Source organism: Manacus candei, unplaced genomic scaffold (assembly GCF_025592945.1).
Source record: "Manacus candei isolate 608988 ecotype Guabito, Panama unplaced genomic scaffold, ASM2559294v1 h1tg000016l, whole genome shotgun sequence".
Lineage (NCBI taxonomy): Eukaryota > Metazoa > Chordata > Aves > Passeriformes > Pipridae > Manacus > Manacus candei.
Genome location: NW_026138064.1, coordinates 8,945,494 through 8,962,226, shown reverse-complemented (window position 1 = coordinate 8,962,226; position 16,733 = coordinate 8,945,494). Strand labels below are relative to the sequence as shown.

General features: G+C 39.4%; 1 long non-coding RNA gene across 1 annotated transcript; it reads left to right on the top strand.

Moving 5' to 3' along the window:
* Positions 1–343: 343 nt before the first annotated feature.
* LOC127469020 (uncharacterized) lies at positions 344–13,932 on the top strand. Its single transcript, XR_007903777.1, has 4 exons — positions 344–383; positions 6,141–6,268; positions 13,668–13,756; positions 13,865–13,932. It is a non-coding gene; the product is annotated as an uncharacterized LOC127469020 (long non-coding RNA).
* The last annotated feature ends 2,801 nt before the right edge of the window (positions 13,933–16,733 follow it).

The following is a 16,733-nucleotide window of genomic DNA, read 5'->3' as shown; positions in this document are numbered from 1 at the left end:
TCTGCAGAGATCATAACTGCAAAACTGTTATTTCACAGTGAAAAATCTCTTGGCTTGTTCTTTTGAATTGTGAAGCACAGGTGTCTTTGCAGTAAATTAATGCAATGGGTTTTTGTGACATGATTACATCTGTATTCCACCTTTGTAAAAGGACTTCAGTTTTCAGCTCTCTAAGAGTATTAGTAGAAAGTCCAGGCATAACCAGGCAACAGGTTATATTGGGAACTGAATTAATTTTTAATCTGAGTTGCAGAAGTGTTCCTCAGTATGCTGATATGTTTAATATTTACTGCTTCAAGTAGGCAGGTCTCAGGTGGGAGAAAGGAGTAATTCCTTTCTGCAGCCCATGTCTGCTGGAGTTATTTCTAACTCTACTTAAAGTGGTGAGTTTCTTGCAGCTGCTTTTCAAAGGGAAAAGTCTGTGACGTGTGAGTCAATTTGAGTCGGGCCCAGGGGGTTACAAAAGTATCTGTGCATAAAAGCTTGGTTTTCACTTACTACAGTGTCACAGAAATATCTCTCTTTTTTTTTTAATTTACTCACTTGGAGACAGAGTAGAACCAAACACAGTTTTTTTGGCTCCAGAGCATGCTAGGACCACTTTTGAAACCAGCAAATCAAAAGAAATGTATTTGCCTCTGTGGTCCTGTGTATTGCCATGGCTGGTTTAGGGGAATATATGATTCAAGAGGCTAAAAGAAAAAGGCTGCATCTTCTCTACCTTTATTCATCTTCCTCATTGCAATACTTAATTTCCCTCTACTGTAGAAATCTTGTGGGCGTCCTTATCCAGAAGGCTGAAGTTTCACGTTTTTACTTATGCAGTGTAAACAAAGTTGATGTGGTTGTTTCCTTTCATTTTGGTGTCAATGATTTGTCCTTTCAAGCTATTGCAGGTCATCTTTTCCCTTTGCTTTTACACAACAAAGTGTAGAGCCTGTCTACCCTCTTTCCTCCACCATTGCAACCTCTTTGTATTTCTTCTTTATTAAAGTTCGCATGCTGTAGGATTTTTATCATGCAATCTCGTATCCCTCCCAGAAACACCACCTGCCAGAAGTATACAAAACAACTTAGCTGAAAAAAGGGAAACTTCTGCTGTTAGTTCATGGTGTTGACTTATAAGCTGTAAGATTTTATATCATCCAATCAACCTTATTTATCCCTGGACTTCGACTGCTTGATATCGGAATGTGGAAAGCAAAATGCTAAAATACAGCAGTTGTGTGAGATGGATCTGTATGTCTGTGGTGCTCTGCCACTATCCTTAATGGGCTCTGACCTTCATTTCTAAATTAGAAGGTCCTTGAAGCAAGTGAAAGATAAGAGAGTGAGCAAATGGACTTTCCCCTCTGTAGAAGGGGATATGTCCAAAGATCAGCAACAGTCAGAAAATTACTTTCGTATCTTACTTTAATAAATAATCTGCTCAGCTATTTGCAGACCTCCTTCAAGGTCACCATCCATGGGATGTGTCAGCTGTACTGATCTAGCCACCAGCAGACAGAGTTCATGAAGCCTCCGCGTGGAAAAAATCATGGACAAAATTACTGCTGTCATGGTTGCAGCTGATGTCCTCAGACCGTGTGCTCAGACTAACCCTTCAACCCCAGGAGCTGAGCCTGTGTTTTAGCAAAAGGACCTCCCTCCTCAACAATGACTTTTTGCCAGCCTTCAGTAACTGGCAACTTGTGCTTCATCCAAAGGAATAAATCCTGCTCTGCTGAGTCCCTATGTTACCGGAACTAAGAGCAAAACAAAAATAGCTCTAGCATCTCCAGATTCTAAAGCTCCTACATTTGGAAAGCGTGTGCCAGGGGTGAGCGAGACCCCAATTTCTTCCTCTGCATCATGTCCTGAGTATGTAGTTTATTAAATACAGATTAAAAACATCTGGAGTTTTTGCCTTCTTCCTCTCCTTTCCCCTTTTCTCTCCTCATTCATCTGGTTAAATTAATCTCTGTATTAGGAAGATATATTTCTGCCCACAGGACACTACCACAGTGAGGCTTTTTGTCTCTCTTTGCCTGTAAAACTACTCCTGGATTTTAAATCTTATTAGAAACATAATCTCCCTGTCTCCGTTTGCTTTTGTGTGCTCAGGATGCTTTTTTCTATTCTTAAACTTTTTGCGTATTAGTTGAAGCCATAATTCTTATGAAGGTGTCTATAGGAATGAAAATGCTACAGGGGAAATACATCCTTATTTTAACGGTATCAGGTGAGGGAAACAGAATAAGGTTGTAAATCACATAAGGGATTTCTGACTCCACAGTTTGAGGGAACAATGTGCACTCTGCAAGTAGCTGTGACCTCTGAAAGTAACTCCTGAATCCTGCAGAGCTCCTGCTGGGATGAGGTTTCTCTGTAAGGAAACACAAGCTGGTTAAGGTCCTTTTGGATTTCTAATATTAGCTTAGAAATAATTCAGAATAGTGTCTGAAATGATGTTTTGAGCCTGGGAACATCTTTCTTTTCTGATCTGCTTTCAAGACAGATTTTTAAGGGAAAAAATGCATCACTGAAAATAATGAGCAGATTTGGAGCTTTTCCTGATGAAAGATGATGCCCTTTCATTAACTGCTGTGTGATAAATGCATGTTTGTTGTGTGTGTGCACTATACCTCACAGACCAGAGTGGAGGCTTGTGCTTGTCTGTCTCTAGATCAAGGTTTTGGGTGTGATTTCTCACTGCCTGATGTCTTTGTATGTCCCTCTGAGCTGGAAAAGATAGCTGGTATGATCTCTTGTGGGTTCAGACTCTGAGCTCCGAATGCAAAAATTACTTTCTTTTTTTCATCTTTTGTGAAGAATTTGGCTTACTTGGGTATTCTGGGTGCTGGTGTATCATAAATCAGAATAACTGGAGAACAAGGTGGAAGTTTTTTAAGATGAAGGTTAATATTCTCATTGCAGGGTATGAGGCCTCATGCATATTGGAGACCTTTTTGGAGTGTTTTTTTGGGAGCAGCTGACTTGTATGCAGGAATGTTTTTCATAAAATGAGCTGTGCCTTAGACTGGATCTACTGTAAATTGTGAGGGAATCCACAAGAGACTGCTTGGCTCTCCTGCAGTGCAGATTGGCCACTGGGTTTTCAACAGCAACAGAGACTGTTTTGGGATAGATGGGGAAATCCATAGCCATTGCCTGACTGGAAGTCTCCTGTGCCATATTCAGGTCACATTCATTTACTTCTCACATGTTCCCTTGAGGCTGAGACATCAGCAAAAAAAAAAAAAAGGTGTAAATGATATCTCCTGTATTAGTAAAAAACCAATGTAGAGTAACTGGAAAGTGCTACAGAAGCAATCAAACTGCTATTTTAATAATACAAGTGAATTATTTTATTGATGAACAAGACTTCAGTTTATAACTTTTTTTCTAAAAACATCCCTTCCTATGAAGGGTATGAGGTAGGTGGGAGGTCTATTTTCCTAGCCAATGGGTGTACTTACAAAACAAGCACTAGTTTTGGATTTCTGACAACATTTTTTTTATATTTTCTTTTTGTGTGTGTGTGTGTTGTAGTTAAGCTTGAGGCCAGATATTCTGACCTAATGCAGAGGAAATGTAGATGTGATTGTTGCTCAGCTCTAAAATGTTGTTGTGACGGGGAAGTAGCATGAAGAAAAGTGCATTCAGATGTGAATTTCTTAGAGGAGAATAATAAATTAGGACCCTGGGATTAGTGTGAAAACTGGTAACACACAAAAAGCTGCTATAAATATGTAATTATGTTCTATTGACAAAACAGTATATTTTTATTGCATTGTTTATGAATAGAAGATACAAAGTAATCTAGCTAAAAGGATCAATGTTAAAGCTATACTATGTTTTGTACTGAATTCCAGTTCATACATCTCCCTATACACACACACAAAACGACAAAACTTGCCATCAAGATAAAAAAATCAGAATTTCTAAATCATAGAATCATAGAATTGGCTGGGTTGGAAAGGACTTCTGAGATCATCAAGTCCAACCCTTGATCCACTACCACCATGCTTACTAGACCATGGCACTAAGTGCCACATCCAACCTTATCTTAAAAACCTCCAGGGACAGAGAATTCACCACTTCCCTGGGCTGCCCATTCCAATGCCTGATTACCCTCTCTGTAAAGAAATTCTTTTTAATATCTAACCTAAACCTCCCCTGGCAGAGCTTACGACCATGCCCTCTTGTCCTACTGCTGGTTGCCTGGGAGAAGAGACCAACCCCCACCTGGCTACAACCTCCTTTCAGGGAGTTGTAGAGAGTGATGAGGTCTCCCCTGAACCTCCTCTTCTCCAGGCTGAACAGCCCCAGCTCCCTCAGCCTCTCCTCATAGGACTTGTGCTCCAGTCCCTTCACCAGCCTCGTTGCTCTTCTCTGGACCTGCTCCAGCACCTCAATATCCTTCCTGAACTGAGGGGCCCAGAACTGGACACAGCACTCCAGGTGTGGCCTCACCAGCGCTGAGTACAGGGGAAGAATCACTTCCCTGGACCTGTTGGCCACACTGTTCCTGATCCAGGCCAGGATGCCACTGGCCTTCTTGGCCACCTGGGCACACTGCTGGCTCATGTTCAGCTTCCTGTCAATCCAAACTCCCAGCTCCCTCTCTCCAGCCACTCTGCCCCCAGCCTGTAGCACTGCATGGGGTTGTTGTGGCCAAAGTGGAGGACCCGGCACTTGGCCTTGTGAACCTCATCCCATTGGAATGAGACCATCTCTCCAGCTTGTCCAGGTCCCTGTGAGGAGCCCTCTTGCCTTCCAGCTGATCAACACTCCCCCCCAGCTTGGTGTCATCTGCAAATTTGCTGATGATGGACTCAATCCCCTCATCTAAATCATCAATAAAGATATTAAACAGAACTGGGCCCAACACTGATCCCTGGGGACACCACTAGTGACCGGCTGCCAACTGGATGCAGCCCCGTTCACCACCACTCTCTGGGCTCAGCCCTCCAGCCAGTTCCTAACCCAGCACAGAGTGCCCCTGTCCAAGCCATGGGCTGCAGTTTTTCCAGGAGGAAGCTGTGGGAGATGGTGTCAAAGGCTTTGGTGAAGTCCAGGTAGACACATCCACAGCCTTCCCCTCATCCACCAGGTGGGTCACGTGATCATAAAAGGAGATCAGGTTGGTCAGACAGGACCTGCCCTTCCTAAACCCACCCTGGCTGGGTCTGATCCCTTGTCCATCCTGTAGGTGCTGTGTGATTGTACTTAGGATGATCTGCTACATAACCTTGCACTGAGGTCAGGCTGACAGGCCTGTAGTTTCCTGGGTCCTTCTTTTAGCCCTTTTTGTGGATCACTGTGACATTCACCAACTTCCAATCCTCTGGGACCTCCCCAGTGAGCCAGGACTGTTGAGTGGCTTGGCAAGCTCTTCCACCAGCTCCTTCATCATCCTAGGGTGGATCCCCTCTGATCCCATAGACTTGTGGGGATCCAAGTGACTCAGCAGGTCACTGTTTCCTCCTGGATTACACAGAAACTGATAAGTCTCAACTTGATATGCAGAAATCTTACAGGATATATAATTTATGCTCTGCTTTTATATAGAGGGTGGCTCTGTAAAATGTGTGTTGAAACAACTGAGTTAAACTCTACTCTCAGACCAACCAGTTACTCAGCTGTGAGGAATAGAAGGTTTCTCCTGTGCTAGAAAATCATGGAACTTGATATAGCTTGTCTCATGGAAGATGGCATTAGCTTCACAAGCTAAAGGAGTAGGTTTCACACTTGCAAAGTTTTATCTTCGTGTAACTAATAACCATAGATTTGCAATCATTTCCTTGGTGTATACTCTTCATGTGGCTTAAAACACAATAATCTCTTTGCTATACATATTTCTACAAGATGAGGTCTGAATTAAAATTTGGTGCTTCGGATGGAGCTTGGGAATTTGCTGTGTGAATTACATAAATATCCTTTTAAAGTACATCCAGATTTGACCCATGTACTAAATTTTTTTTTGTCAGTGCCAAAATGTATATTCCCCCCACGCTCTCTTGCTCAGTGTCCGAACAAAAACCTATAAAAACTTTCTTGCAGCTCTATATGTTAGTATATGTTTCACTCTTTATTAATATGCGTAGCAAACATCTGGCTAAGTAACACAAAATGTCTGTTTTATGTCTTTTTCATAGAATGAATCACAGAATGGTGTGGGTTGGAAGGGACCTCAAATATCATCTCATTCCAACCCCCTGCATGGGCAGGGAGACTTTCCACTGGACGAGGTTGCTCAGAGCCCCATCCAGCCTGGTCTTCATAGGTGACTGAATGTCTTTCTTACTGGATATCTGGGTGGCTTTCACACTTGTGATATGTTAATATACTGCAAATTACTTAATGTCTGAAAGGCAAATTGTTCATCTGAAAAATATGCTCAAATGCTCTCAAGCTTTGCAACTCTATCTGCTACAGACACTTGCTAATGCCATTTCTTCCAAGACCAGAAAAGTGATAACATTTCACAGCATAATTCCGAGGGGGTTCTGTGTTAATGTTATATGAAATAATATAACCACTCTTGTATTGCATATTTCCACCCTGGTGTTTTGCTATGTTCATCATGAGTCTTTTTCAAGTCCCAGGTACTTCTCGTTTTGAACACATGAGTTTGTGGCTTGCTGCCTTGCTTTATACTTTTTTTCATTCTTCCCAAGAGGAGGACTTGAGTTTTTTGAGGATTGGAGTTGTTTGAGTTTGGTTGTAGTGGTTTCTTTGTTTTGTTTTGTTTTTGTTTGTTTGGTTTATTTTGGGGTTTTGGAGGTGTGGGATGGGGAGGATGGAATGTGGATTTTTTTGTTTGTTTATTTGATGGTTTGGTAAGTAACTAGTTATGTATTTTTAAAGATAAAACCAAAACCAGAATAACCTTCCTTCACTGACTGCAAGATCCCACCATGGGCATGGACTTATCTATCAAATTATTACAGCACTGTGGGACATCACATTTAATTAACAAAAAGGTGCTTTTGTGCCACTTCCATGCAATGTGAGGAGGTTCTTGAGTTGCCTGCTGGTTACCCTTGGTGTCCAGCTATGAATTAGGGTTCCAGGGTCACAGCTTCAGCAACCATTCTCACATAGATTCTGCATCCTAAAAGGTACTTTTTGTGTTAAATATTACATTTCAGTAGATGTTTAGATGTGCAGACATTGAGAGCAGTCTAGTAGTTTACCATCAGAATATTGTTTCAGCTGCCTACTTTTCCAAAAAGTTTTGTAAGCATACATGCAAATGAACTAAACTGTCTCTCTGTGCTGAATCCTTTGAAACTAGTTCTTGAACTGTGGCATTAGTGCATCTCAGTTAAAATATGGAGTATTTTGGCTTTAAAGTTGCATAGTGTTTGCTAGTGTTACTACAAAAAATATGTAAAAAGTGTAAGAACACTGCAGAAGCAAGGGCAGTAGTGCATCAAATGCAAAAGTTTTATGCTGCAGAAAATAAAGCTTTCTGCCGCACTTTTACTTAAAGCATAAGGCAGCAGCTGTAAAAAATTAATATGTTTTCTGGCTTGCCATTCGGTACAATAAATCATGGTTAATGGAGCCTTACAGGGGAAAGCACTTGAGGTATTAGACTTGGGACAGGGAGCCTGGTGAAAGCAGGAGGCAGAAGCAGTCAAAACCATGAAAAAGAGCAGAAGAAAATGGATTCAAGTCTTACACCCCAAATGATTGTTAGTCCAAAATTGTGAGGGGACATGTTTGTAGTTGTTTGTTATAAGCAAAAGAAATGCACTTAGCCTGGACTTTTAATTGTTGCCAGGATGGAGGTGAGGCAGTGGACTCCAACCCCAACTATTTTTATCCTCTGCATGATTTATATGATCCAGCATATCAAGCTGGGCACAAGCACAGGTATAGGTCTAATTCCTGATGGATCTCTTTACACTGATGTTGCTATTGGTGGGATAAGACTCTGAAGGATGCTTTCACCTTGAAGGAAGTATTTGAAGGCCCAGCAATTAGTGCCCCACATAATTGCATGGAAGATCATTCCAGAAAACATGTGAGAAGAAGAGAAAATGGTGTAGCTGAAGAGAAAGTGATGCTATTCTTCAGGCCCAAATGACTGCTTTGTATCACAATGATTGATGGCTTCAGCAACATTTTTACAGCCTTATCACACAAACTATGCTTTCTTCCCATTTTGTTTCCTTGGGCAGGTGTAATAATTTTTCATGGAGAGGCCAAAGGAAAAATGGACAGAGTATTTGTCAAACTCATCAGAACACTTCCTTCAGAATGAGCCTGTTCACAGGCTTTGCATTTCCTCTACGTGATCTACTTACAGAGGCCCTGGGAAGTAAAAGGGCTTTGAATTCATTATATCTCAGCAAAAGCCTAAGCTTGTTAACTGAGTCATGTACCTTTGCCCAACGACGAAGACCACTTTTGGGAATGTAATCAACATTGGTTTTCTTTTTTGTTTGTGTGTTTGTTTGTTTGTTTTGTTTTCTGTTTTGCTTATGGGAGCCTGCAGGAAATGGAACAAATTTAAGAAACGTAGGGAGTAAGTTTGATGCAGTTACTGCAGAAAAAAGCTATAGTACATTAATTATCTGATTAATTATTTTAACAAACACTTATTGGCCTGCAAAAACAAATGCTTCCCAACCAGAAATGGGGAATAATTGACACATTTCCCAACATGGTTACTAATAACTTATCAAAATGAAAGCAGACAGAAGGAAATTACACTTTTCATTAGTTGTAATGTTTAAATGAGACTTTATAAAACACGTCTTCTTCAGATTTCCTGCATAATTCATCCATCACTGTAACAGTTAGCTATTTTTAACAGTCTTCTCTCAAAATTAGGAAATGGAGACAGGAAGAAATTCTGGCAATGTGAGAACTTTAAAAGGAGAAGCAGTCATTTAATCAGCAATATACTGGGGGACTTTGTCAAGACTTCATTTCCACTGAAATTAGTATTAAATGTATGCCTTGTTCGGGCGTAATCTCAGTGAATCTTCTTTTTCCCTTCTTCCTCTACCTTAAAAGGGCAATTTGGTTTAGTATGAGTTGTATTTTGCTATGGGGGCATGACTGCTAATGTTGAGAATGTTGACTGATGTTGAGAATGTTTCAGGTGACCAGCTGCAGGAGTGTCCACTGTGCCAATGGCTCCACCCTATTCTAACCATGGAGATGCAAATCTGCTTCTTCCAAAACCAGCAGAAAGAAGGGTTTAGTGATAATGATCATTTGTCCCGAGTAAGACTGGGTGACCACAGACCATATTGCTGCTTATAGAGATGCTTGCACATATATAAGATGCCTGTCTAATACTCATCTTGAAGAATCATCTTTTTAATGTGAGTGATGGGGAATAACAACAGGGCTCCAATTCATTTGGTAGGTTCTAGGACACCATCCATCACCCTGAGCTCAGATCAAGTAGCATAGGAATGGCAGGCTGATTCAGCAACACATTCACTTTAAGGCCATAAAAATTATTTATAATGGATGAGTAAATTTAGGCATAATGGAAACCACAAAGATAATTCACAATCCAAGCAAATAGGAGTATTGAATGTGAAGTCTTCTGTGAACTCCTACCTTTAATGAAAGTGTAGAATTTCAGACTGCAGATGTCAGATTATTATAAAGACAATTTTTCTCCTGGTGCAGAGTTAATGGTGATGTAGTGATCAACACTTCTTGGAAAGCCAAGAGTTTGGAATTAATTTCCTTTGTCCAGTTAGGCTAAGGCCACACATCTGAACTACCTACAGATCCTGTCGTTGTTGGGTGTAGCATGTACACACCAAATGAAGGTGATGAGTTTAAGTGGTTGTTCTCCAAGGATGTCTCTAGGGAAATGTCTACTTCTACAGCAGCTGTTAGTCTTTAAAGAATGACTGAAATAATTTGAGCAATTAACACTTGCTGTCTTCAGCATTTCTTAAAATACATTTCTGCTGCAGGAGTTGTTTCTAATTAACACTGTCTGAAGTACAGTACATGCTAACTTACAATATTTCTGTGAGGATGTTTCTCGTCCACTTATTCTTCTGACATATTGTAGATTGTTGGTTGCAATAGTGCACTGAACTTCAACTCTCGTAATTTCTACAATAGCATGGTGACATCTAACAGCTGCATGTGTAAGGCCTCATCCTGGATGAAACACAGATTGGACTGTGCTCTATTTTACCGTGACTCAAAGCAGAACTGTGTTAATGAATTTTTTTGAGAACATATTTATTTGCAAATGCCTGTGCTGCTCAACATAGTCCTGTTCTGACTGGCAGAAGGCATGTAAAGTAAATACTTAAAGAATAATTCCAGGTTTATCTGATGGGAAAGCAGTGCAATATCAGTGGAATCAGTATAAACAACATCCTTCAAGACTATATATTTCAGTGAAAAATAGACAAGGTCTACAAGAGAGAGCGTGTTGTGCTTCTGTTACAATCTCAGTACACAGCATAGGAAAGATTTAGAAATGTCTTACATATGCTGATCTCTTCTTCATATAACATTTCACAGCCCACAAAAATATTGCTACTTTTTATGTCTTGCATTTAATCCCTTTCATAAGCAGTGGATGTTCTGTTTGCTTTGTGCTGAAGTACTTTGGAGCAGCTTCTGTGATTTGGGCTCTGCTTCCATAGGTTGACTTGTACTTACTCATATAGATAAAAGAAATAGAAGGAGATGGAGACTACAGAATAGATTTAACCTTTTTAATGAGACTGAAGACTGCCTAAATTCCACTTTTTTTGTACAACCACACTCTCAAATCCCTTAGGAAGCTGACTGCCCAAACACTCATACTTAATCTGGATTAAAATCATACAGGAAATGGCTGTGCTTGTAGGGAAGAATACTTCTTTTTGCATGAAATATTTCAGTTTCTTAATTCACAGTAATGGGTGGCTGCTTTCAAACTGTCTGGAGTCTTTCTTCATAGTCAGTCAGAGCTCTGGCCTTATAATGCCTGCATGATGTAAAGCTTCTCATTTCCCTTCTACTTTTAACTTGATCACAGTATGTTTGAATTTGAGGAGTACGTGCTGATGGGATTTAAATAAGTCCCAGCAAATGAAGTGTTTTATTAGCCAATAGCATCTAGACTAGTGTAGATATGGTCCAGAGGAAACTCATTTTCTTTTTATTTTGTTTGTTTAGTTTTCTATTTTTTATTTGTTGTGGAGGTTTTTTGTTGTTGATTTATTTTTAAACTAGAAAGGAGAAGTAAGAATCCATTTTTTTCAAATGTTACTCCAACATGGTTTTCAAATATTACACCAAGGAAGGAAGGCTCCAAGGCAAGTTCGGAAGCACAAAGAACACTTGGAATTGTCTACTGTGTTGAAACATGGACTAAGTTGTTACCAAAAGCTGTAGATTTAAATATCTGAATTACTTAAAAGCATGTTGGTCATTGTTTAGGCTTAGGTTGTTTGTTTTCCTACGTTTGTCTTAAAGACAAAGTTAAATAACGTCCTGGAACGAAAGGCTTTTTATTTGTTTGTTTGTTTTTGTGTTTGTGTTTGTTTTGTTGCAAAACCTTTCCAGTAGTAACAAAACTTTAGAAAATGGAAAAGATATCTACAAACGTCTTAGCTATGGGTCTGTCTTCTCTTTTCTTTTTTTTTTTCTCTTTTTCTGTGCCTATTGTATGTTTCAATGTCCTACAGGGAAAGGACATGCCCAGGGTAATCTGAACTGCTTGGCTGTCACAAGATAATTTCAATAAAAGAAAATATTAATTTACTTGGAAAGGAGATGTATCTTAGTGCTACCTGATGTTACCTGGTAATATCAAAGGTCTGCTCTTTCTTGAGAGTAGACTGGAAGCTCAGGTTTTTAGCACTGAATGAATCCACAGTATTATCAATACCTGCCGCTTGGGCTTGTGGCAGTAATGTGACAGAATTGTGAGGAAGTGGGAAGTCCAGGTTGCTTTAAGGTGCACATTTACCTCCTTCCCTAATGAGACTGGCTAGTTTCATGTCCCATTTTAAGAAACACTGAGGAACTTTAAATGCTGTGGGATACTGTGAAGACCTGATGTATAATGATTTCTCATTATTGAGATGTTCTCTACTGACTACACAATCTGTGCAGTGTTAACCAGGTAAACTGACAAGGCAGCTGTGGAGTAGGGCTGTGACCATCTTTCAGAAATCAAGGACAGAAGATCTTGTCCTGTTTGCCCTAGAAAATTGGAGGTTCAGAGGTGGCTGGAGCTCACTGAACATCTACCAGCATGTTAAGTATTAAGAAGGGAAATTTTTCTAAGTAAAGTTGGCCCCAAAGCACATGTATAAAAGTTGTCTATCGAAAAATGAAGGCTGGAGATTAGGCAGAAGCTCCTAAGCTGCTTTAGGGCAAACACATTCTGCAACAGCATTCCCTTCAAAGCAAGAGGGTGAAAATGGTTCCTGTATAAAAGGCCTAAGATCCAGCTTCAGAAGAGACTTTTAAGATGAATTACCCTGGAGAAGACCAGACTCAACGACCAAATCAGTGTCTTCTATTGCCATGCTCCTGTCAATTAGGAGAAGAACATCATGAGCAGGTGCAAGCTTAGGTAGGATTTTTGGGCTTATTTGTTGGTAAATTACACTAAGAAAAATTCTGAACTGAACAAACAGTTGAGCTTTGAGATGGTGAATATGTTTCTGAAATGTAGGGACTTGGATGTCATTTTGCAAATTCTTGGTAGCTGCTTAGTGATTATTGCAACTGTACAAAGAATAATTAGGTCATTAAATAATTAAATAACTAAACCTAGATTAGATAATTAAATAGAGCTACCTATAATTATATTCCAGCACAAGCTACTATTAAGAAAGAAATAAACACTAAAGTGATGGATTAATTAAAAAGTTTTCATACCACAGATGTTTAGCAGATTTATTTGCATTTAGAAGGAAACCATAAGCCTCAATCTAACATAGTATTAAAATACTTTTGAAATAGACCCATCAGTTCTAAAGGGATTACTCTCTTTCTTAAAATTAAATGTATAAGTACTCCCCTATATCTCAGAAGGAGTAGGGACCCTTGGGCCCACAATGTGCATTGGAACTACAGCCCCTGACACTGTTCTACATTTTTATTTTTATTTCTTAACCAACCATAGCAGCTTTCCTGAACTGGCCACAGGGATATTCCACACCATAGAACATTCTGTCCAGTTTATAAACTAGGGTAGTTGGCTGGGAGGGGCCAACCACTGCTGGGGGTGGGATGGGTACTGGTGTGCAGGTGATGAGCAATTGTGTTGTGGATCACTTGTGGTTTTGGGGATTTATTTATATTTTTTTTTGTTAACTCCCTTTTCATTACTATTATTATATTGTTGTTGTTGTTTTATTTTCTTTCAGTTATTTAACTGTTCAACTGTTCTTGTCTCAACCCACAGAATTAATTTTTTTTCTGGTTCTCCTTCCCAACCCACAGGGAGACGTGTGAATGAGCAGCTGCAGGGTATTTATTTATCTTTCCAGCTCCTATAATGTTATTGCCAAATTATGCATACTTCTCTTTTGCTCTATGAAGCTTATTTTGTGTTTAATCAGCAAATGCTTAAACTACTAAGATAATTATTCTGAATTATATGTGCTGCAAATTTTTGCATGGGTTTTTTTCAATAATATGATTGTTTATCAGATGATTCTTTGTGCTTCTACCAGCAGATTGTTATTACAAGAGAACTAGCCCACTTCGAAGGATCACAATTTATTTTTTATGGTATCTGATGTGGTCTTCCCACTAGGACAAAATGGTACGTACTTCAAAAGCTACAGAGAGTCAAAAAAAAAAAATTCACCTTAATGAAACTGGTCTTCATTAACACATTTTTTTACACAACTTTTTTCTCTTTGTCCCTTAGGACCTAATTCACAGCACCTAAATCAAGGACGGTGCTGGAAACTACTCACACTGCTGCTTATATTTACTCCTCTATGCTGCTGATTGGTTAGACTGTAGGTATCTGGGCAGGCTGGCTCTGCCAAGGTGGGAAAATGTAGCTTTTCTCTGCTGTAGACTCTCCAGGGAGGCTGGCAAGTGGTCTAAAAATGTCCTCTCAGAAAGATGAAGACAGCCCTGCCAGGAGTTAAAGACAGAGTCTGCCATTGTGTTCACCAAACAGGTCAATGTGAAAACAACAAAAAGAGTAAGACATGAAACCATCTCTTACAACAGGTTCACATATCAAAAATAAAGAGCTTCCTTTGGTGAACCACAAGCTTATTAAAGCCATGACATTTCTCTTACTTATATTATGCTTATATATAAGTATAAATTTAAGTTAGATATACAAGACAAATTCTTTCCTGTGAGGGTGGTAAGGCCCTGGCACAGGTTGCCCAGAGAAGTTGCGGCTGTCTCGTTCAGACATCTTTTTATTCTTTTCTTTTTTCCCCTGTGGATTGCAGACATTTTTCTTATCATCCAGAATTATTCCGTTTTCCTTCTTAAAAATCTCCACCCAAGAGAAGAACCCCTAACCGTTTCTCATTGGTCAGTGGGTCAACAGAAATTAATTTTTAAGAGATTAGGTGGCAGAATTCTATTCCTGCTTCAGCTGAATTTCCATGTCTTCCTGTTGAGTTCATAATAGTTTGCAACTGATGCAGGTCATGGTTTCTTTGATGAATTTGGCTGATAGTGCAGCCAGAGAAGGCTTAGGTCTGCTGTAGCTTTGGCAGGAGTAGCAGCATCATTGCAAGAATATGAACTTTGTTAAAATATTAGAATCCAGTTTAGCCTTTCCCAGTTGAGTGGTACTTTCTAGTGTAAAGCAGTCAGCTACAGTAACCAGGCAGAGAGAAGCGAGTGTCATTTTCTCACATGTAATTCTTTTTTTTTCCTGGCTATAAATGGACAGTTTTAAATGCAATCTTTTATTTTAAGAATAAATTAAAAAGATAAGCCTGTAGTCTGCAGAATCGGAAAGAGCTGGGAGAGTATTTTTGCATCTTACAGGTTTTATTTCTCCTCATCTGTGTCTCACGGTAACAGACAAACATTTGACTACCAAACTGTAACTGTCTGAATTCTTCAGATCAGTGAGAAAGTACTGTCCTGAGGTGCAATATTAAAGGGAATTGTGAAGAGGGATCATAGATTTTCAGCTATGCTTTTGTCTCTGGGTATTTGTATACAGGTTCATGTAATAGGAAATGAGGTGAATCAGATTTAATTCAAGTCAACTGTTCAAAATATGCTATGCTAGAACTCCAACTCCATGAAAAAGAAAGGTTTTCTAATGGTTTGAGCAGAAATCTCATTAAAAGAGTATAAAAAGCTGCCATCCTTCAGTTTTCTTCTTCACCCCTCTCTTTTCGTAATAGTAGTATATGGGTCTTGCAGCAAGTTAATTAGGAACGTCCAGCCCCTTAAACAGAAAGTGTCTTGTTATTAGCTGTACCAAAATGTTGTCTATCACCTCTTTCATAGCAGAGCTGGCATCAGAGCTGCCAAGCAGATTATTCAAGGAAAAGAGACTATTTGAGAAAGACAGAATTATCCTTAAGCCAGGTCAATGCCAGCAATTACTAAGTAAAATAATTAGACCTTCGTTATCCAAAATTGAACTGAAAAGATTTCTGCCAGTGTATGGAGTTCTTTCATAACAGTTTTCTTTGCTGGCTTCTCTCTCTATCCCTTTGCTTTTACTCAGTGAATTATCAAAGTACTAATGAAGCACTATTAATTCTGAATTCTTTTATAGTGAAACCAATGAGGAGAGCAATTAAAATAGGTTTTAACTTCTGCATTTTTTTGCTTATCCAATGCCTGACATGAAATCTGAAGTCAGAGTCCATCATGTCAAGACCATGTGGAGAGCGATTGCTCTCAAGCTACTGTGTATGATGTTTTGTACAAAATCAGTGAGCCTTTAAGAGATTGAAAACATTCCTCAGAAGAAAACTGAATATTGTGAATAGAGAATTTGTGAAATATTCTATAAGACTGATAGATAATGATGTCTTTGGAGGCTGTTTTCTAACACTGAGGATTAGGTAACTCAGAAAAGACAATCTGAGTTGCTCTGGGTTTGTTCTCTCTGTGTATTAGTACAGAGGAGTGCTTTGTATTTAATCTGATTTTACAGTGTCAAACAAATTTTGGCAACTGTCCCAACAGAAGAAGCTTGACTCTCTCCCAAACTTCCATACACAAGAACCTATTTTCAAAGTTTTCTCTATACTTCAACTGAGGTGTCAAGGTGACAGTTTTTGGCTAACTGGCTGACCTGTATCTGGTGCCTAGATGAGTTGTGTGTCTGAGCACAAATGATCAAAAAAGACATAGTGTAATGATAAACTGGAAGATGGTTTGATACTCACACTGCTCACATGTGGGGATAGAAGCTGTGCTGCCTTTCTGTGAGGTGTTCATGTATGCCCTGTAGTGAAGTTTGCTCCACACAGAAAGATGTGATATTTCTAAAACTGAAGGACATCTTTTGCTCAGATTGTACTACCTTTATACTGCATATGGGAAATTGTTTTGCAATGGACATGCCTCAAAACAATGTTCCCATGTTCAAGCTTGTATAGTTGCCAGTGGTTTCCACGAGTTTCTTTTGTCTGGAAGGGGTTTTTGGTATGTTTGCCCACAAAGAGATGGAAAGACAATAAGATAATGAAGAGTGTTACTGTCTCTGACTCTGCAGCTTGACTGTGTCATGACAGATACCAAGAACTGAAATTTGTGCCCAACCTCTGCTAATCAACACGATCATGCATGAT